We start from the raw sequence: 23,762 nt of genomic DNA, 5'->3' as shown, positions 1-23,762 counted from the left end.
CCACCCTGTCTACCCAACCTAACAGCCTTAGGAATGGATTTGTTTAGGAAAGAAAGGGGACAGAAGAGGAAAGGGAAGAGGAAATGCCACTTCCGTGAAGCCAAACTTGAAAAGTTTGGGAAGAAAACAGTAGATATTGTTTTCATTATGTTGTAATGAGGTTTTCTTAATCAGTATATTGGTTGCTAATACACTAACTATATGACCAGGGACTATTTATGCTGTTTAAGTACTTTACATATTTAAAATGTGTAATAATCCTTATACTGAGACTTCATCCTGAATTTAGTAGCCTAGTTAAAAACCAAACTGACCTAGAATGTGTGAAGATCCTGGGTCAGAAATCACACATGTGGTTGATTTGCAACCTTAGCTGAGCATTCTGAGAAGACTGTAGAACAGGGGGAAAAAATAAAAGAATAATAAGCCTCCATCTCTACTATTGTAACAGATATAGGGGCCAAGACTAAAGGGAGGTTCTTGTCTTTAAACCACAACCAAGAGATCCTAGAACAAGAAACTCTTTATCTTAAAGTTTTCATCCTCCTTGAAAACAACCAGGATGATGGAAGAAATATGGTCCACTTTAACGTCAGTGCACCAATGGGCCGCCTCCTTTTGGACTAGATTATTTCTCCACGAGAAGGAGCCCATGAGATGATCAGCAGCATTAACAGAGCTCTGAGTGTTTCTCCAGGAAAAATTTCACCATAATACCTTTAAATAAACTTGGAAAAACTAAAATTAAAGTAAATGGGAAATTCTGCCACAACTCTGATGGGTACTATGCTACCCTATCTACCATGAGCCCCATTTTAAAAAGCCAACAAATTTCTTAGAGCTAAAAGGTCATTTCTATGGTGAGGGAGGGGGTTTCAAGTCAAGTTCAAGAGTTTTCTATATCTTAACCTCTTCAATGGTATGGAGATCATTTTCAGAAAAACACACCTTTTACCTTGTGATACTGCTCCAGTAAACTTGCTAGGGCAAGACTTACAAACTAAAAGGCACATAAAATTCTCTTCAGAGAAATAATCACAGTGTTTTCATTCCCCTGAACCAGAAATGTTATATTCTCTACTGGCAGAAATTAATTATATGAAAATTCAAGCCCACAATATCCCTGACCTTTCAAAAATACCTGAATGTTTATGGACCTCTTCTTTGACTGATATAGGAAAGGTTAAAGAAGGAACCTCCATCTATTTGGAGTTCAAATTGATTATTCAAAAACTTTGCCTAAATTGCCCTGCTATCCACTAACCCCTAATGCAATCCAGGGACTCTCACTGATTATAAAGGACTTAACTAAACAAGGACTTACAAATCTGTGTACCCATCCTGATAGAACTCCAGTCCTACAAGTTGAAAAACCAAAAGGGTGAAGTTGAAATTCTGATAATTAATAAAATTATGATACTGAGGTTTCCTATGGGTCTAAACCCAAATACTTTATTGTCCAATGTGCCTGCTGATTCAAAATGGTTCATAGTTCATAGACCTTTATTTAGCTTTCTTTAGTATTCTAGTTGAAAAGAAAGTCAGTTTTTGTCTGCCTGTCCTGAAATGTCAACAGTGAACCTGGACTGTAATGCTACAGGGTTTGCTGAAGCCCTTTCTTATTTGTCTCAGGCATTGCATGAGGACTAGCAGCCCTGCAGCCCTTCTGAATCCTCCCCAAATTCAGTAGGCAGATGATAGGTTGCTATGTTCTCCCATAAGGAGTGGTCTGAAACAAATTCCATTTACATTTACCTCTTACAGCAACTGGCACATAAAAGTAACAGGGTTTCAGTGGAAAACTACAATTTTCAAGGGGAAAAAAATCTGCTCTTTAGGACATGATCTGACTGTTGAAAAGATTTCCTTTCACCAGAGAGAATAAAACTATTAGAAGTTTTCCCTGGCTTACAACCAAAAGGCAATTAAGAAGCCTTTTTGGACTTGCAAGATACTACAGATCCTGGGTCCTAAATTTTTTCTCAATGTCCTCACTAGTGTATGAGGTCACTAGAATTACAATACCAGAGGCTTCACTTTGGGAAAATAGTCGTGGGCATGCTTTTAACCAAGTAAAACTGGCTTTACAATAGACCCTAGCTTTAGAACTTCCAAATTATGCTAAACCTTTTACTCATTTGTTTATGAACATGCAGTCAGGCAGTAGGAGTTCTTACCCAAGAGCATGGGGAAAACATAGATCCATCACATATTATAACTTACTGTTAGATCCAGTAGCTAAAGAATGTCCTAATTACTTAAAAGCAGCAGCAGCAAATAAAGGTTCCATCTTAGCTAGTCTTAGGAAATTAAGTTTATTTACAAGTCCTTGCATTCTGTAGAACGTCTATTAAATCAAAACTGAGCCTTTTTTAGCAATTGGCAATTCATGGAACTCTCCTCCTGTCTCCCTCTAATCTCCATGCACATTACAGCTCAACTCCACCTTTGTACTACCTCTGCCTTATGATGATGAAGGCTATTATTATGTGAGTGTAGTTTCAGGAACAGTTGCCCCTTGTGTTAATTTATAAGAGATTCCATTGGATAGTCCTGGGTTTATACTCTTTGCTGACAGGTCTTATTCCAAAATACCAGGCAGGGCAGTATTATAACCCAAAATGAGTTACTAGAAAAGGAAACTTCCCCAATTGAAGTCAGCTCAAACTGCCATGCTTTTGCTTTCACTCAAGCTCCATATTTATACCGAAGGTAGCTATACTTTTTCCACGATTTTTTGCATATTATAAAAACAAGGGGTTTCTTCTAGCAGTAACCCTATGCAACAACAGACTCCAAGTAGATGCTGCCTTCTGCTATCCTATTACCATTGCAAATCACCATTAGTGAGAATAGTGATACAACATACCAGCACCTCTAGGACATATTAATTGGCATATTAATTCGGAAGCTCATGCCTATAAATCTGAACCTGAATATCATGGATAGCTCTGGTACATTTTTATGCAGAATCTTAGTGTGGAAACTAGTAGGATATGCAATTTAAATGAACTCCCTAGGACTGATCCAAGTCAACTTCCCTATGATTATCTATTTAACCTCCTCCTCCTCCTTCACCTCCTTCTTTTCTCACTTCTTCTCCTTCTTCTTTCTTGTTTCCTTCTGTCCTAACCCTTTCCCTCTCCTTACTAGAGAATCCATGGGACCATAATCTGTGGTTGGCTTTAGCAAAGGTTATGCTTTAGCAAGACACTAGAGTAATTGTTGTTTTGGGGACTAATGCCCCTGAATCAGGAAACAATTCCAGTAATGTTGATTTGGGATCTTTCTGATTTCCTTGTGTAGGCACTCATAACTACAAACTTTCTTTCATAGTGTCCCAGAGGTTCTGGTATGTTGTATCACTATTCTCATTTGATTCTAAGAATTTCTTAATCTCTCTCCTGATTTCTTCTAACACCCATTCATCATTCACATCCTTGGTATTCCAGACACAATTGCTATTTGCTTTTCTACATTTACTGGAAAGAGTACTCTGACCTTTCCAATGAATATACCAATTGTTCCAAAGAGTGATGCTTGCAAAAGCTGTCTTGTGCTTCTGGGATCATGTATTCAAGACATGGAGACTACCTATGCAGGTACAATTAATTATCTGTAAAATGTCATTGAAGATCATTTACTTAGGTTTCTTTGCACTCTATGTAGTTATGTACCCTTACAGTATGTTATAAAGGGACTACAAAAAGTAAATTTCTTACTAGACCTTAAAGATTTACTCTGACAAGTAATTTTCTCTATAATTAGCTTATCCAGAGTTTCAAAAATTCCTCAGCTGCCTCCACATCAGCACTTCAAGATTCATCATTCACTTTCACATTATGTAATGAATAATGATTTTTAAAAATCACTTAAACCACCCAGAGATAAGAGTAAATTCAACAGCATAGTTAGATTCAGCCTTTCTTTCAACATTGCAAATAAATATTTTGTTCTGGCCATGATCATTGTGGTACTGAAAGAGATATGTGTCTGTGTCTGGTCTTTAATTCAGTTCTAAGAAGTTTCTTCGTAAGTGATATAAGTCCTTTTGAATTTTTGTGAGTCTCTGTGCTTGTCAGTTTTTTTTGTCACTGTGATAAAATACCTGAGAAAAACAATTTACAGGAGGAAATACTTATTATGCATCATGATTTCAGGGATTTCAGTCCATGGTCAACTGGCTCCATTGTTTCTAAGCCTGTGATGTGGCTGAACATCATGACAGAAGGGAAGGCAGAGCAAAGCTGCTCACCTCATGGCAGCAGGAAACAGAGAGAGGGGAAGAGAGAAGCTGGCTGTAAGTGACCTAATTCCTTCAACTAGGCCCCACCTCCTTAAATTTCCACCTCCTAAGAGCCCATGAAGCTATGAATCATCGATGGATTAATCCATTGTTGAGGTCAGAGCCCTCAGGACCCACTCATTTCCCCAAGGTCCTACCTCTGAATACTGCTTCACTGGGGGCCAAACCTTCAATGCATGAGCTTTGGGAGGACATTCCAGACAAACCATATTGCAGTCTCAATACCTGCAATGAAGCATTTGTCACTTTGTTGTTGTTCTTCAAGATGATAACTCTGATGGAACAAGACATAACTGACTGGCACACAGTAACCATGACAGACTTCCCAACTTCATAGTACTTACTCACTTTTAATTTTATTTCCAGGTCCCTCACTTGATTTGGCCTTTTACTGGTAATATTAATAAGGAATTTTGTATGTTTAGGGATCATGGAATAAAACAACACTAGATTATATCAAGCATAAGAGAGAATGATGCAATCACAAGACAGTAAATTCGAGATGTATGAGGCTGCTGCAGGTATAACAGAACATACTGTTTTACAGTAAAGTCTGTTTAAAAGAATAAAGAGAACACTCTAAAATCACAATAAAGGGACTGGGGAGGTATCTCAGAGGTAGAAGCCCTAGGTCTGATCCCCAGCACCATAAAAAATAAATACAAATAAGAAGTATTGTATACTAAATATATAAATGAGTAATATAGTCATTTTATTATCAGTATTAAGTATTATATACTATACATAATTGTATTGCTATGCTTTTATATGATGGGCAGTACATCAGGATTATTTATGCTAACATCACCACAAACACGTAATGCATTGTGCCACGATGATGTCACTAGATGGTGTGATTTTTTCAACTCCAGTTATAATCTTATGGGATCACTATCATATATGTAGTCTGTCATTGAGTGAAATGTCATATATGATACATGACTCTTCCTTCCAAAATCAGAAGCCCAAGCTGTGAATAACCAAAATTAGTACCAACCTTGAAATAGATGAAGATGAGTTAGTTTCCTTCCCTGGAAAATGTTCCACTGGGGTTGCTGGGGGCTCACTCTTGGTTGTGGTGGGTGGTGGTTGTATATAATTTGAAGATAACTTTTAGGGAGATATCTTGGATTTTGTGGCCAAGCATGTCTCCTAGGAGTTCAGAAAAGTAGAATCCACTGTCTGAAAGATGGAGAAAAACATTCATGTTTAACAAAAATTCTTAATGAAACATATATTGCAACTCTAGATCTCTCTATGCTCATGTTAGGAGCTGAATGAAACTGAGGACTGTACTTATTTTTCCCCTGATTTTACTGCTCCAGAAATCTTAATTTAAAAGGTGTCTGACTTTTTTACTTACACTTTTTTAAAAAGTATACTGCCACTTCTCTAAACACTACCACTAAATACATTGAGGAAGTTTCCAAGAATAAAGGAACACAAGATGTGTTTATGGGAGTAGCCACCAGTTGGTTTGCAGGCATCTTGAATGGTGGATAAGCCTGGCTATTCCAAAGTGTCCAAATCTTTATGTTTATATTTACTGGGACTCCAGGGTGCTACAACTTGTGTTACCAAGATAAATAAATAAAAAAATGGATATCTTTTTAAATCAGGCAACTTTCCAGTGAATAGTCCTCAATTGCCATCATGTTCCAAAGGCTATGATCAATAAGACTCAATTCCATTAAACTATCTTTATTGCCTGAACTTTGAATGGTTTGATTTGACTAGTTTGATTCATGGAGACTCCTATTAAGAAATGTACTTCCTTAATAGTTGGGGAATGTGCAGTGTCTTGGTATTGCCTCCTGATAGTCATCATAATAGTCTCCCTCGTGTGTCATAAACTCTGGAAATTTTTAAATATTCTTACACAGGCTTCCTTTATTCATCAAATGATCTTCTTATGGTTAGAATAACAAAAAGATGAAGAGTCACCAGCTAATTTGGCATTGTGAATTGTGTATGCTACACTGAGAACAAATAAGTCCATTATCATGGTGATAGAAAGTGGTATCAGTGCCCAGGGTCTTGATCAATCTCTCAAGATTGAAAGTCTGAACACAAGGTGAGAGTTATTAAATGGACTAAAGCTGCCTTCATATGTAGCAAGCTGTAACCCAACTTTGCTGTAACCTAATTTGAGAGCAGATTCTTGAAATAGGTAGCTGAGTCTCCACTAATCATAACAGCCAAGCTTTTTCACCAATCAGAGACTGCAAACTGACAAAACAAGTCCAAATTAGGTAAATGCTAACTGTAACCAATCAGGCTATTCCTATGTGTCCCTTCTGCTTTCTGGCTGTAAATATTCCCTGCACACATTGTGGAATGGAGCTATCTGAAGTGCTTTTGGTCCTCAGTGCTGATTCATGAAATTTTTTCTGCTCAATTCAATTTTATTAATTTAATTACCTATGGTCTTTCTTTTCATTAAGCTGTCTAGTAAGTTAAATTTCCTCAAAAGAGCAAGCTGGAACCTTGCATAGGAAACACCTTGTTAGATATACAGATGATAGGAGGACCAGGAATCCTTCCTGCAAGCTTGGGATGGGCTCCTCACTGACCCATTCAGGATACTTTCTCTAGGAGACACAGAAAGCAAGATTACCAGACCTGAAAAACAGCTGGATTATGTCAGATGGATCAGGACAAGTGACTATTTACAAAGCAGAATTATAACTCCATAGAATCATCTGATTCCCACCAAGGTTACAAACAGTTCCCAGGGCATTTTAGACCCATAAACTAACTAGCTACTCACTAGCTAACATCCAGGGATCAAGGATCAGATGTTGCATAACACAGCACATGACCAACAGCAGGAATTCACTCACACAATCTTCCTTTGGCAATGGGCCTTGGCTTTCAAAACCACATTCTACTTGGATTTGCTTGTGAATTTTTTAAACAGCTATAATTAATGAATGTCTATAACTGATATTCCTTTTTTTTCCATGAAAAGTTGTCCAGATACTTGAAACTGTTTGGGTAGAGGTTAACTGGGATACCTGAACCCTGGAACTTACAAAACCAGAGAGGGACAGAAATGAATTTGGAATTCATCAAAGGATGCAGCTGTACCATTGAGAAGGTATTTTAAAGATTTAATGTTTTTGACAATATTGAGCATGTTCAAGAAACAACCTGAGCTACTCGGAGAGCCAATAAAAAAGTGAATGTTTCAGGAACTAGCCTAGGGGAAGAGGGAAACTCAATGCCAGAGCCAGGATCAGGCTCAAATCCTAATGGCCCAGTCCTGTCTTCAGCCCCTGTTCACACTTCTCTCCCTTTTAATGAAAAAGGGCAGCCAGAGAAGCAGAAAGGAATGGAACAAAAGCCAGAGCTGCATGTGTACACTTGTCAGACTCTTTACTCAAAGGCACAGTGTTTCTACACTTACAGCCAAAGAGCTAGAAGGAGGGAATGGAATCTCTTGGGCAGTGATTACTGCACTAGTGAAAAACAAACCTTGGGACCACAGGGCAGGAGGGATAATAAGGTTGAAATAATGCTGAAGCCACCTGCACAGAGCCCTGGTGTGGCCCTCTAGGGTTCCCCTCCATGGAATCAGGTGTATACCTCCCCAGCAGAGACGCCCCTGCCCCCTGCAGCACCCAGCACTCAGGACAGAGGCTGCAGGAACAGGGCAATTGCCTTCACCATTCACCACACCAGCAGGGTTCCATGACAAGTCCAATGAATAAATGTGTTTTGTTTAACCTTCGGAGGTGAAAAGAATGGCAGATAGAAACCAAGCTGGAAAAATAAGACTAAGAACTTTAGAAAGCTAAAGAAACATGAGGCCTGATGCATGGGAATAAACCCTCTGGTGCTGATACTCCTGGACCTCTGGGAGCAGCCTCAGTTCATACAGGGAGGCCAGACACTGGCTTCTTGTTTGGTTAAGGTTGAAAGGCCTGTGAAAGTAAAGGAGTTGGGCATTTAGGGACACTGTTCTTCCATCAGAAAAAGATTCCTAGCTTTTAGATAAAGTTTCAAACATGCCAACTCATATGCCCACCATTTCATCTTCTAACTTCATTTTGAGAAAGCAAAAGTTAAAGAAGGGGCCATTTATGGTTAGTAAGAGAAGAAAGAGAGATGATAGACTTCTTTAAAACCACAGGAGGCCTTTGTCAATCACAGTCACAAAGGAGGTTGGTAAGAATTTTATCAAGGGGGTCCTGGGCCCCAGGCCCAGACAGCCACACTCCCATATTTATGTTGCTATGGATCCCTCAGTCACAGCTACCCTTTACTGGACAGTCCTAGACAAGGCCTTCCAAGCTGGCCGAAGATCTCCTGGAGAGTAGTGCCAGCCCTGCCTTTCCAAATTCTTCACCACTCTCAGCCAAGTTTTGGTTTTTGTTGGGTTGCTGCTGTTGTTGAACCCAGGGGTGCTTAACCACTGAGCCACATCTCCAGCCTCTTTTATTTTTTATTTTGAGACAGCCAGTTTCTGAGGCTGGCTTTGAATTTGCTATCCTCCTTCCTCTGCCTCCCAAGCCGCTAGGATTACAGGTCTGAGCCACAAAGCCCAGCCCCGTTCAGTTTTGCCTGGCTCCTGACCCTCAGTGATGGTGCTGTTTGTGGCCACAACTCCAGTCACTGCCTGTAGGACTTGTTGTGGTTATTCGATCTTGGCAGCACTGACCCTTGGTTGACCTGCCACTGTTGACTCAGGCCCTTGCTTCCTCTTTCCTTGGAGGTTCTGGGGCAAGATAACTTTCTTTATTTCAGCCCCCACTTCCAGCTGCAGCTCACACATCCAAATTCCCCTCAGTCTGACCCCAGCACCTTTCCCCACAGTGTGCTTTTGAAGTTAGAAAAGGACCACCCTGTGATTATACCTCTATTTGTAATTTGTCCTATTTATTACACCTAATTTAATCTCCATTAAAATGTACATGGTTAATCTCATAGCCCAGATTCATTCTTCTTTAGTAATCCCTGTTCTGAGGTCAGAATTTAAGAGCACTCTCATTCAGGTTTTGTTAAGGACACATACTCAACTGCACTCAAAATTCTGCTATCTCTAACTTAAGAACTTTATTCCCTACCGTTTCTGAGCTCCAACTGAGGGCCAAGAAGCACAGTATGCACTAGGGAACCAAGCACAAGACATGGTTCCGGTTCTGTGGGGCTTACAGTCCAGTGGGAGAAAGACAAATACCCAGATGTCATGATTTAGTGTTTGTACCACTAAGAGGCAAGTGGAGGACGAATGCCCAACCCAAAGGAGCCGTGACTAAGCTAATTTTTGAACAAAAGAATAGCAAGGAAGAGGGAAGAAAGGGCAATATAGTAGGAGAGTGTTCTAAACAAGGAGTGGCATGGGAGTAAGAGACAGAAACAACCTGGCAAGTTCTGAGAGGTGCATCAGTGTTGTGAGTGAGCTTCACCATTAATACAGACAGAACACATTTGTATCTTTCCACAATGTTAGAATTTATTGTCTAAAAATAAATTCACATGCTACATCATGTTCAATGCCATTAGTTCACCAAATACTCATGGTTCACTTGGTAGCCATGAGCAGGGCAATCACAGGTTCTTCTATTCCATTTCAATATTAATTACTAGTATTTATAACACTCAACTCAGACATCAACTTTACACAATGATATATAATTTACTGAAAAGCTAAGAAAGAGTTAACAGTGACCACAGAGCTTCAAGAGCTTGCACCACAAGAAAAGGCAGAGAGCAAATAAAAATGCAAAAGAGTCAGCTAATTTTAAACTGTGGAAAACTCTGTAGGATATATGACCCAGTTTTTTAGAAGGCATAGGTAGGGGGAGGAAAGGCCTACCTAAAAGAAAATGAAGTTATATAAACCTTTTGTAGTATCTCTTCATTCAAACAAACCAACTGCAAATAAATAAATAAACAAATATTATGAGGCAATTGAAAAAAAATGCAAAAGAATCACTCCCCGTGGTCAGATAAAATTAAGAATTGGCCCTAAGGACTCAGGATGCAGAGCTGTTCAGGGGAAAGTCCCCACAGCAGGCAGCTTTCAAGTAGGCCACACAAGAAAGGAGATGGAGCTTAGCTGAAGTCCCAGGAAAAAGTTGGGAGTATTTCTTGGAGTGGAACCACCATTTGACCCAGCTATCCTACTCCTCGGTCTATACCCAAAGGACTTAAAATCAGCATACTACAGGGACACAGCCACATCAATGTTTATAGCAGCTCAATTCACAATAACTAATCTGTAGAACCAACCTAGATGCCCTTCAATAGATGAATGGATAGAAACTGTGGCATATATACACAATGAAATACTACTCAGTGTTGAAAGACAATAAAATCATGGCATTTGCAGATAAATGGATGGAACTGCAGAATATCACACTAAGCAAAATAAGCCAATCCCCAAAAAACAAAAGCCAAATGTTCTGATAACTAGATGCCAATCCATAATGGGGGAGGCATGGGAAAAATGGAGGAACTGTGATTGGGCAAAGGGGAGGAAAGAGAGGGGAGGGAACATAGATAGAGGAAAGATGGTGGAATGTGATGGTATCATTACTCTAGGTACATGTAAGACTGCATGTATGGTATAACACTACATCAGGTACAGCCAAAGAAAAGAAAAGTTGTGCTTCAATTGTGTACAATGAATCAAAATGCTTTCTGCTGTCATATAGACCTAATTAGAACAAATAATTAATTTTTTAAAGAGTTGAAAGTTTGTAGCCTGTGAACCTTGTGCAGCATTCACTGTGATAAGGGGACAGTGTGTGCCAATGTACCCCTGCCTTAGGTGCCCTTCCTATTATGTGTTTCAATTGAGGGGGTTGCATCAGTTGATGGTCTGGTGTGTCTGATAAACTCACAGGCCTGGTTTCCCTAGTATGTGTTTGAGATGCCCATGCATCTGTGTGCCTCCGATTTAATTCACCAAGTTTACAGATGGTCTTTTCTTATTAGCACAATTAATTTGCTCATCAGTTCATGCCTTATGATTGTGCTGTGCAGCTGAGGGTTATTCTTTTCAGAAAGTTCTAGATATCCAACAGCTGGTGGTTACCAATTTGTCCAGAGAGGTTACCAAGTCACTCTGCCTTGGCACTTGCACTCAAAACAGAGTAACTCAGGGTAAACTGCTGCTTTATAAAATGGAGTGATTCCAGACTGGGCACTGCTATTCTATACAGCATGGAGTACCTCAGCCTGCTGACCACAATCACTTGGGCTAAGTAGGTTCTTCCAGGGAAGAAGACAAGATAGTGACAGAGCCATATCCTGGTAGGCCTTGGACTCCAGGCTAAGCAGGCTGTGGTGTATCCTGTGGTGTGCTTTGATTCTTAAACTTTAGTAAGCATAAGAATCACTGGGGGAGCTTGTTATAATTTTAGGTTTCTAAACCCTGAATGCAGAAATTTGGTTTCAGTAGGTCAAGGGAGTGAACTCAGGGATTTGCATTTTCGTATTCCCCCACCATGAGTCTGATGAGAGGAGGGCTGGGCAACACTTTTCCAAACCCAGATGTAGGAGATATGAAGCCCTAAAGGGGCAGAAGGATCAGATCTGTTTCAGAAAAATCTCTCTGGCAGAAAGTATTCCACATGTGCTCACTCAGCAAAGCACCCTAATCCTTTGATAATCCTGTAACCCTTTGTTGCCCAGGGGCTTCAAGGCTCATAGTTGACTCCGACAGTGAGTCTGCTAATAAGAGATGCCCTTGGGAGGCTATGAATGAGTGGTCCTGAACTGTTTGGCTTTGGGCATTGTATAGCCCAAAAGGCAGGGGCAGTGAATGGTATGAATTATGAATGTAAGCTTTGGGGCCCTAGAGCTACTGAAGGTCTTGAGGTTCTGAAGGACACAGGCTCTACTGGGGGATGGAGCTTGGATCAGATCCCTGTCTAGTCTAGTTAGGGCTGCAGGAGCTCCTGGCAGGACAGAACCGGTGCCCACTTGGTTAACAGAGGCCCAGGGAGGACTTGGGTATAGGCCATGAAACTATTTAATTGAAATGCCAATTATGTCACCTCAGAGAGCTGAACCCACTCATTAGTGTAGCCCTGTTTCCTGCAGCCAACGGTGAAGAATACATTGATTATTATTTTATGTTGGCTACAATAATGACATTCTAACTAAGAGCTTGACACTCATTTTTTAAAACTGCCCAATCCATTAAGCTAGATTTTTGCAGAAACTTCCTTCTTACAACCCAGTGGTTCTGAGAATGCTAAGAAACTCAGGCCAACTGGAGCTGGCTGATAGCACAGAAGGCAGGTGATGCTCATCCTACCTGTTGCTCACACCTAAATCCACCCCAGGGTCTCACCCCTTTGGGTATCCAGCACCTGTCTCCTCTTACCATGCCTCTTCCACAGCAAAAGTTTCATCTCTCCAAGATTCAGGCAATGCTAGAGAGTGACATTTTGTTTCACATTCTACAATCTCAGAGTTGGGCAAGAAGGATGTTTTGAGTGTATTTCAGGAGGCAGGAAATTCTGGCTTCCTACACTCAGATAAGCAGGTCTAAAATGAGCAAGAGGCCTCCCTATGGATGGGTTGGAACTCCCTTTCAGCTTCTAACCAATATGTTAACACCTCAGATCCACAGCCACCTCTTCACCAGCTGCTTTGATGGGGCCATTTGTTTCCTGACTACTTCCCTGATTTTTAAATTTTTATTCTTAAAAGGATTGCCCCTTCACCAGCTGGATCCTGACTGGTACTTGATGAGATTATGCCTGTTGACTATCCGGTAGTTACCAGAAGGATCTGGAGAAGAAAATGGGAAAATATTCATATTCAGATGCTGTAAATAGCCATAGGAGATGATTTAATTCCTACATTTGGTCCTTCTATGTCAGGCTACCTGTCAGTTTCTAGGCCATAAACATTTAAACATAGTTTTGGTGTGTTATCTAATGTCATTGTGAGTATGTAGTTGATGCCTAAAATATTTAAGAAATACCAATCTGATATCATTAGTTGCAGGGTAAGTTTCAACACAGGTATAAAAAATATTTATAATTAAAAAGAAGTTTCTCAGAATCAACTTTTTTTTTTTTTTGTACTCAGGATTTAACCCAGCTTTACCACTGAATTACAATCACAGTTAACCCCAATCTTTTGTTTAAAAATTATGTCTTTTTTTACTTTTGAGACAGGGTCTCATTAAGTTGACCCTCAGTTGCTGAGGGCTGACCTTAAACTTGTAATCATACTGCCTTAGGCTCCCAAGGTGCTGGGATTACAGGTATATAATCACCATGGTCAGTGGAATCAGCTTTCAATGTTTTGATGAAAGTATGAAGAGATGGATATCAAGGGTACCATTCTAAAGAAATATAGCAATGGCATAATTACAGCTCGTTGAAAGGAAGAGCTAAGTGGTTGGCTGAGTGTTAACTGGCCAAGCACCTTCATGCCCAACTGGTGAATGTTGTCATCAACCATTTAGAGCTGGGATGAAGAAACCTGAAATTACCAGAGAACATTAAGATCTACACATTGGTTTTAAATAAAACAAGTCTTTAATTAGTTATCAAAGTGGTATGTTTGCCCATCATATACCTACTTTTTCAAAAATAAGAACAGACATGTCAGGAGTGTTAACACAGATGAAATGCATTTCATGTCAATTAATTCTACATATCAGTACCAAAACTCTAATTAAAAAGATTATGAATTGCACAGATTCAAGATCATATAACTGGTAAAGGGCAGAATTGAGATTTGCCCATATCTGTCGCCACTAGCTCCTATATTCTTTTCAACACATTTTCTTTCCATCCTATCATACCTGTGATTCCTGGCTTGCTTCTTTGCCCAGAGACATGGCTATTTCTCAATTTTATGATAAAGAATTCCTACCTAGTATAATCAAAAATGACAACAAAAACCCTAGTTACTGCTCAGGTGGTGTACTCACCTAGGATGTCTCCTCGCACATTGATACTGCTACCATTAAGACCAGAACCAAAGGTCAGGGGCCTCCTGCCATACCCTTCCTGCCATACACTTCCCAAGTGACCTCCACTTGGAAACCCCAGAGACCCCAATCAAAGATCTGAATGAGCTTACAGACAGCAAGTAGCTGAGATGAGTTTCAGAAAATCAATGTATTCACACACACACACACACACACACAGACACTCAGCCAGCTGGGCTGCCCTTTGTCTTCACAGCCACATGAAGAACTCTGGTGCACCTGGTTGGCTCCTTTCAGAGAGTGTATGCAGAAGGGTAAGTTGAGTCCTCCTTCTTCTCAAACTGCCATCTTAGCTTATGAATTCTGACTGCCCCTTGCTTCAATAATCATGTTGCAAAAGCTGTAACTCTGAAACCTCCTACTGCAATCAGAGAAGGCTTAAAGCACACAATAGAAATAGGAGGAACACCAATTTGTTTGGTTTCTATTATAATCTAAAAGCTTTCAAAATAATCCTATTGGGCTTTTTAGATGAGACAATCCATCAGAAGCTGAAAGGAGATTCAGTAGAAACCCCCTGAGACTCAGGATCTAAGTAGAGCAGCTTGAGGGACTCAGATGACAAAGGTTACTCACACACAATGAAGAGAGGCCCTCTCCCCACTTCTGCCTGAAACCCAGCATCTCACTCTGCCTACCAAAGCCTGGAGAGGAGAAGATAGCTGGAGACAGTACCTGGGGCATGGTGTTAGTGTTTGACCTCCATGAACTCCTCCAAGCTCTGTGAACCTCAGACACACAGGAGTGGGAACAAGATGGGGGAAGAGAATCAGAGAAGTCACTATGCGGAGCTACATCCAACACATAGGCATGTGGACACTTAACACACCATCTTAGGGACTTCCAGGAAAAACTGGGGGACATTTTGAGAATCCTGAGGGCCTGTTTTTACTTGGGTGAAGGACAGTACTACAGGAAATGTATACATATACATATCTTTTAGAATCTGGAAAGATAATGTTTTGTGGGAGGGAAAGTAAGATTATGAGAGGAGGCAGGAAATTCTTTCTATTGTATGTACTTCTGGGCTGTTTAACTTTTAAATAATTTTTATTACTTTCATAATAAAAACTTAGAAGAAGATAGTCCTGTTTAGAAAAACTAAAAGCTACACAAGATGTGGCATTAGCTTTCAAGGTCTGAATCCTTCTCTACAGCATGGCTGGTGACAACATTAGTCCCAAGTAATGCCATCTAGTTACTTCCTGTCCAAACCTATGGACAGGAGCAGAAGGATACCCCAGAAGGATGCCCCAGAGCTTCCCTTGCTCCAGTTTCTGAAACTGAATCATGCGAAAGTCAAAAGCTGGTTTGGTGTTCACTGTGAAGGTCCAAGGTTAGCTATTATCTCTGGCCTAGAGGTCATGCTCCCAGAGCTCTTAGACTTTGTGACTTTGTGGATTCACCTTGGATTCAGTTTGTCTCTCTCACATGCTTAGATTAAAAGAAAGAGATAGGACCAAGGTCTCAGGCCCTGCTGCTCTCATGAAAATGTCCAAGTCTTCATTGAGACACACATGACCTGGTTCTGCTTTCCCCTCTATCCTGTGCCCCTCTTCCAGCTCTTGCTCCAGGCCCTAAACTAGGTGTGATGTGCTCTCTAATCTGGGGCTTCTCAACCTACACCTGTCCCACAGCATATTTTTTTGGTTTCCAGCTCCCTAAGTATTCCCAGTAGAATCCTCCCTGAGCAGCCCTGGGTTAGATACCATCAGCACTGCTTCTGGAACACCCTGAGGCCAGCTGAAGAAGCCTCACTGTAGAATGGTTGCCTGACTGTGTGTCATGTGTCCCCACCAGACTGTTGGCTCTTCTTGTTGGCAAGAGCTGTAGTATTTACCACAGTTGCCTCTAGTTCTGGGCAAAAGCTTAACAAACACTGGCTGAATGAGTAACCTGCTGGTCTGGCCGACCCCTTCAGGCACCCTTATCAGGTCAGGCACAGAGCATCCATGGGCTGCACTCTCACTTGCTCACCCACAATCACCACACAGTTCCCAGGGAACAAAAGGAGGCAAAAATGCAACAAATAGCCACACCTACTAAAATTTCTCTTCCTAAAAGAGAAACTTTAACACAAAAACAGGAAAGCGCCAGCAGAAGACACCGAGAATGTAGATTCCCTCACCCAAAGCTCTCAACGTGTCAATTTGCCAGAAACAAGTAGGGGTTACAAGGCCTGGCAGGGTAAAGGAAATGCACCAGGGTACTGCAGTTCTAGCTCCAACTCTAAGCCAAACTGCAACTTTGAGCACATTCTGCCATCTCGCAGGCCTGGATGTTACCGGAGCCTTTAAAGGGTTGGGTTAGATGCTGGCTAAAACCCTGAGAGGGGGCAGGTAAAAGAAAAGCCAACTAATCTGAAAAGCACATAGGCTGGGTTGTACCCAACCTTGACCTCAGCCCTGGATACAGCCCAACCCAAACATTCCTGCCCAAAACAAACTTTCTCCCTCTGGGTCACAGGGCAGAAGTCTCAACAAAGGCCTTTACAGTTGTTGGTTTCTACAAACAGGCAAATCCAGACTGAGCAGGTACATTTCCATTGATGAGGACGCTTGCTTCCCCACGCCCATTTGCCACAGTACAGGTATTGGTTTGTATCTTATTTCTACGAAGATCAGGCCATAATCAATTCCATGTTGCTGGGCTGTGTCCCCAACCTGGAGCCTGCCTCTCAGATTCTTCCGAAATCCATGCTGCTTCCTCAGATACTGGAGTTGGAAGGCAGTCAACTATGCTATAAGGGCAAATGGAACACAACTGTTTTCAATGATTTCACTGAGTGGAGAGAAGAGGAGTATGATGACTTTTCTCCTCTATTCTACACGGATAGACCTTGGCATCAGTCAGACCTGGGTTCAAGTTCCAATTTTGCCGATTTCTAGTTATTTGACTTTGGGCCAGTTACCAAGCTCTCAGCATCTCAGTTTTGAGTCTGTAGAGTGGGAATAGAATACCCACCCTGAAGGGCTGTTATGAGACTAAGTTAAAAAATGCTTGTCAAACGCAGCACAGGGCCTGCTTAGTACACAGTGAGTGGTTAGCAAATGTTAGCAACTCTTAGTCTGGGAATGCCTGGCCCAGATCAAAGGGGTTTATGTTTTCAAAAGAATTTTCCCATGCCCTATTGTCACTGGGCTTATATCAAGACTAAATCCTGATCCCATAGCCCAGAATTCAGGTTTTTTCATGTAACCCCACCCACCACCTCATAGTTCCAGCTACTTTTGATTGAACAATTGAGAACTCAATTGTAAAAATAAAAATTCCCGTGCAAAGACTGGCCCGTCTCCGACCACAGTGGCAGACACAAGCCCAAGAAGCCCCACAGCTCACATTGCTGTTTCTTTCATCTCTGACAGTAAAGCTCAGAGACCAGGCAGCCCAAATTCAAAGTACTGACTGAGATGCCACTTCTCTACCCTAATCAGTTTTGGTTTCCTTATAGTGAAACCTTTGGAATAGTTCATTTTGGGAAGGGGGTACCAGGGATTGAATTCAGGGGCACTCGGCCACTGAGCCACATCCCCAGCCCTCTTTTGTATTTTATTTAGAGACAAGGTCTCATTGAGTTGCTTAGCACCTCACTTTTGCTGAGGCTGGCTTTGAAATCCTCCTGCCTCAGCCTCCCAAGCCGCTATGATTATAGGCGTGCGCCACTGCACCTGGCCAGAATAGTTAATTTTTTAATCTCATAAAAAATCTCTGCAGCCTTCCTGGGGCCAAGGAGAAGGAGGAGTCAGTACCAAGAACCTAGGAGCACTATTAGGACATGTCATAATGGAATGAGGAGGATGGTCCCCAGCCACCCCTGCCAGCTCTCATCATTGTGTTTGGGTTGGCTTCATTTCTTGCATTAAGAAAAACCTACAGGACCAAGAGGAAGCAGGCAATAAGGTAAATAAAGACTAAGGACCCAAATGCCAGTTAGGGTCTCAGCCAAACTTTCCCTGCTTTGGTTAATAAATAAGCTTGTGATTAAACTGCTCTAGCACATTCTATTCTGTATCCCAGCAGGGATCCTCCCCATTATGGAAGGACATACACACTAGATTACTAACTTCATTGTATAATAAGGCCACATCCAATGCCAGCATCACAAGGGGAACACCATGAGACCCAGGGGCAAAGGGTGACTTCTGAAACTCTGTTATGCAGAACTAGCCTAGGAGGGCTGGTGTGTGTCAGGCACCATGCCCAGCAGCTACATCCATTTCTTTGGTAAATGCCTCACCCCTTACCACAGGGGTTCTACTCAAGTCTTCTTTTACATTTTGGAAACTGATGGCTTAGAGAAATTAAGTGAGATGAAGTATGGCAAGCTTAGGAAACTGACAAAAGCAGGTGAAGGGCCTCACAAGCTGATGTCAGAGGCGTCATATAGTCCTACCTTGACCACTTCAGTACAAATTACAAATGTCTTGACATTTCCCCAAACTGGGAGATTAGTGAGCAGCAGAGTTACTTGGGAAGGCTCAGTGGGAGAGGGAGAGGATTTGAAGGGGCCCAAGGGAAGGAAAGAGGCAAAGAACCTATAGGCCAGGAAGGAATTTGGTATATTCAGAAAGCAGAACAAGACTAAGCAGGGACTTCATGACTGCCCTGCTACAACATATCTGATCTGTAAAGTCCATGTGGGCATGTATAAATAAGTGCTACTGAGGCACCTGTGAATTTTAGTGGCTCTCATAAAAGTCTGATCCCCGCTCTAAGGATGAGACAGCCGCACGACAGGTGGGAAGTGGTCAGTCCACTTCTTCCACATACCTGGGGTATTCCAAACTGGGTGGCTCATGCAAGCTTCCTTTTCAACAGCTCTATAGACTCAAAATACTTTCAAAAAGAAGTCACTCTTTCCTTGTGCTCTGGAAATTCCACTGTTCAGATGACACTGAGAGTTTAACTTTTTCAATCTCTGGCATCAAGAGACAAGTTGTGTTTTTGTTTTTAATAGGCTTTTTCACTGAAAAAATACATAATATTGCTCATAAAATTGAAGTCATCTGCGTGACTAGTTCCAGATTCAGAACAAGATATATTCCAGGTTGTCCTGACACAATCAGACTGTCCAGCTGTGACATCAGCTCCTTGTATGAGAACATTGAGCTCCCAATACTCAGCCTCCAGCTTCAGAAAGCAGGGCTTTTTCTTCTCCCAGGCCCTCATCCCTGGGTCTGTGTCTCTCTCCAAATCTCTGCCTCTCACCTCATATCACAGCTCTCCCCAGCCATAATGAATAGATCGATACAGTAAAGTAAAAGTGCTTCCTATGCTCCAGCCATAGGGAGATAGTACCACCCATTCTAGTTCCTTCACTCCACAAGTGAGACTTCAACACCAAGGAAAGTTCATGGCTTACCCGAGGTCCTTCTGTTGTTCACTATTTCAGCTTTATTAGGACTGGGCTCATGATTTCCCAGCAGCCTCAGGTTCTCTCTAAAAGAAGGATGGTAATGCTTCATTTAATGGCAAGATGTTTTAGGAAAACACAAAAGAGGGATGTATAACCCAGACTTAAAAGTGTTTTCCAAAAAATTCACACTCTAAACAGGGACTTTAAAAATCAGTTAACCAGCTGGTCTCCATGACACATGTTTGTAATCCCAGCTACTAGGGAGGCTGAGGCAGGGGAATCACAAGGGCAAGGCCAGTCTGAGCAACTTAGCAAGACCCTATCTCAAAACTTAAAAGGTAGGGAAGTAACTTTAGATGTAGCTCACTGGTAGAGCACTTACCTAGCATGTGGGAGGCCCTGGGGTTTGACCCTCAGTATGGAAGAAAAAAAAATTGGCTAACCACAGAAAAGGGGAGTACACTGACAAGAAGAAAAGTGTTCTAGATTAAGAGAATAGCACTTGCAAAGTATATAGACAAAAGTGTGTCCTTTCTTTGGCCAGTTTGCTTCATTTAAAAAGTTACCTAACATATAACTAGGTAACAGTTATTACAGAATTTATTGTTGGCCTTCTATCTAATGCACCATTAATATATAAACTACAAAGAATCCAGATTCAGGTCACAAATAGCAAGTCTGACTAAATTTATTTCCAGCAAGGTCAAAATGGCTCATAAGTTCTCTTTATTTTCAGTAGGAAACAAACATTTATGAACCTCTAAATGTTAGGCTAATTTAATTATTTCTTAGACTTCTGATCCAAACTCCCTAAGAGAAGACAGTGTAGTCTTTGTTTTTCTCCCAAATCTGTCCCTAGCACAGCCCATTGTACATAATGGGTACTTAATACTTTTTTTCTTCTTTATGCTCAAATGCACTAAATTTTAGATGCATCCTAATTTGTTCTTAACAAACAGTTTTTAAATGGTGAATGTTCAAATGAAACCTGCCAGTGCTCCTTTTTCCACTAAACTCCCAAAAGGCAAGTTTGGGCCCGACTCCAACCTCATAGTACAACCACCTAATCTCCAAGATGACATCACTACAGAGCTGTTTTATGATCAGCTAGCAAATCTCAGCATGAACTGAACAAATCTTAGAAAGAAATACAAATACAAACAAACTGAATGCTACATGTCAAGACATTGCAGAGAAACAGCTGGATCTATGATTAAATTTCAAGGAAACTAAGGAGGTAGAAATTTTCCTAGTATGTAATGATTCTTTTCAGGAGGCCAGCAAAACTTCTTTCTTATTAACAAATGAGGAACTGTGGTTTCTGGGCTAATAAGAGGAAAAGAATGTTATAATTTATTTAAGCCAAGGATTTTTAAACAAGTTTTGACGGACGAGTCCTTTGTCCAAACTAAATATTATGAAGATGTGCAAACAAACAAAATACACCAAGACAGAACTGCTGTGGTTGAGGGCGGAGTCCAAGCCCCATTCTCTAGGCATTGCCGACTTAACCCCCTAATTTTAATCTAATAAGGACTGAAGGGAGGGAGGGGGCATGGGGTAATTAATTATGGTGGAATGTGATAATCATTATTATCCAAAGTACATGTATGAAGACACGAACTGTGTGAATATGCTGTGTATACAACCGAGATATAAAAAATTGTGCTCTATATGTGTAGTAAGAATTGTAATGCATTCCGCTGTTATATAAAAATAAATAAATAAAAGACCTAAAGGAAATAAAGACAATTAATTATAGATGGAATATAGATTAAACAACAACAGGGATTAGAGGGCTAGCTCAGTAATAGAGTGCTTGCTAGCACATGCCAGGCCTTATTTTCAATCTCCAGCACCACAAGAAAGAAAGAAAGAAAGAAAGAAAGAGAGAGAGAGAGAGAGAGAGAGAGAGGGAGGGAGGGAGGGAGGGAGGGAGGGAGGAAGCTTAGACAAAAATACACATCCTATTTTGGATGGTGGGTTATGGACTTTATTTTCTTTCTGTTTCTGTGTATATTTAATTTTTTTATGATGAATAGCCATAAGAAAAATGCTGGTTTAAAAATGTTAATAATACAAAGCCTGGTGTGGTGGCACACACCTCTTGGAAGACTGAGGCAGGAGGATCAAAAGTCCAGGGTCAGTCTGGGCAATTTAATGAGTTCCTGTCTCAAAAAAAATGTTATTAATGCTTAAAAAGTTTTTAATAATATGAGGAAATGTCTGCTATGGTGTTAAGAAGATATGCAATTATTATGACACTATGAGTAATAGTCATGTAACAATATATACTTTTTAAAGGTGAATTTAATCTGTTTACTTTTTATCATATATATATATATATATATATATATTTCACACATACTTTTTTTTTGGTGCTGGGGATTGAACCCAGCATTCAAGGGAAGCACTCTACCAACTGAGCTATATCCCCAGCCCTTACTTTATATTTTATGTGGTTTTGAAGATCGAACCCAGTGCCTCACATTTGTCAGGCAAGCACTGAACAACAACCCCAATCCCACAATATGTATTTTGATAAAGTACTTATCTTTGAGTAGTAGAGATGATTTTTCTTCGTTCTACTTTTCTGCTTATTCCACAAGTGCTGCAATAAAATTACATATCTATAATAAAAAATGTTTTGGGGGTTGTTTTGGTTTGAGTCAGGGTCTCACCATATTATTACCCAGGCTGGTCTTAATCTTCCATCCTCAGGCTCCCAAGAAGCTGGGACTACTGGCACTTCCCACCAGGCCTGGCTTAGTTGTTTTTTTTTTTTTTTTTTTTAATTGAGGTCTTACTAAATTGCCCAGGCTGGCCTTGAACTCGATTCTCCCTCCTCAGCCTCCTGAGTAGCTGGGATTACAGGTGTGCTATATATGTGTGTGTGTGTGTGTGTGTGTGTGTGTGTGTGTATTTTTTTTTTTTTTAAGGAAGAAATGTTGGGCAAGATAATTGGGGCCCTTAACAAATCAAGTCTTTGAGGTCAGATGTCAAAGAAAATACACATATAAAACCAATGATTCTCAAAACGGATGTGGTGGTGCATGCCTATAATCCCTGCAGCTTGGGAGGCTTTGAGGCAGGGGGATCAAGAATTCAAAGCCAGTCTCAGCAAAAGTGAGGTGCTAAGCAACTCAGTGAGACCCTGTCTCTAAATAAAATACAAAATAGGGCTTGGGATGTGGCTCAGTGGTTAAGTGCCCCTGAGTTCAATCACCGATACCAAAAAAGAAAACAAACAAACAACAACAACAACAAAAAAATGGTTCTCAAAGTATAATGAGCACAGGAGACCCCTGAAAGATCAGCTTAAAAAGTAGATTTATAATCCCCCTGCCTCAAAACCAAGATAACCCACAGGTGCATAAGCAGCTACCAGTCTTCAATTCTTACTAAACAAATTGCATTTGATGATTCAACATCATAAATAGTATTAATAGGCAAATATGACTATCTCAACTCAATATCGTCTAATAGAAACAAATAGTATCTCTAAATATTATACTATATTTTATTTTTGAATTTCAACTCTTATGATAATAAAACCTTTCACAACTTCATTTTCTCAGTTGCCAATTATTCAGAAACGTCCTTCTTTTTGGCAGATGAGCCAGCCATAGGGAGATAGTACTACCCATTCTAGTTCCTTCACTCCACAAGTGAGACTTCAACACCGAGGAAAGTTGGTGGCTTACCAGAGGTCCTTCTATCGTTCACTATTTCAGCCTTATTAGGACTCTGGGATCATGATTTCCCAGCAGCCTCAGGTTCTCTCTAAAAGAAGGATGGTAATGCTTCATTTAATGGCAAATATGTTTTCTGTCTTCAGTCTGTGTGCATGTTGGGATGAAACCATATTTGGGGACAGTCAAATGGAACCCAATTCTCCACATTCTATTGTGTACTGACAGATTAGACTTGGTTTCAAATTTCTCTGCCTCAAACCAACATTAGACAATTTAAAGAAATCCCAAAGTTGGTTTAACACTAGTCAGATATTAAACATAACTGTACAGAATTAGCAAGTATTAGCAAATTTCAAACGCATTTGATGGTAATTTCTTTCATCATCTAGTATTAGATGAATCTTTAAGGAAGACATTTATTCACAACTAAAAGCATAG

The 23,762-nt window shown here is 40.7% G+C and overlaps 1 long non-coding RNA gene across 4 annotated transcripts in view; it reads right to left on the bottom strand.

The window, feature by feature from the left end:
• LOC120890832 (uncharacterized) overlaps positions 1-23,762 on the bottom strand; it is a 73,634-nt gene that overhangs the window by 21,762 nt on the left and 28,110 nt on the right. For 3 of the 4 annotated variants that reach the window (XR_013427918.1, XR_013427915.1, XR_013427916.1), the window contains 2 exons: positions 5,304-5,488; positions 4,444-4,531 (listed from right to left, as the gene is read on the bottom strand). This is a non-coding gene — a long non-coding RNA (uncharacterized LOC120890832). Of the gene's footprint in view, positions 1-4,443; positions 4,532-5,303; positions 5,489-6,727; positions 21,952-23,762 lie in introns of those variants that run through there. The other variant, XR_013427917.1, reaches the window with a different exon arrangement.

The sequence above is a fragment of the Ictidomys tridecemlineatus genome, chromosome 11 (genome assembly GCF_052094955.1).
Source record: "Ictidomys tridecemlineatus isolate mIctTri1 chromosome 11, mIctTri1.hap1, whole genome shotgun sequence".
NCBI classification, from domain to species: domain Eukaryota; kingdom Metazoa; phylum Chordata; class Mammalia; order Rodentia; family Sciuridae; genus Ictidomys; species Ictidomys tridecemlineatus.
The sequence above is the reverse complement of the archived record's forward strand: the minus strand, read 5'-3'. Positions and strand labels throughout refer to the sequence as shown.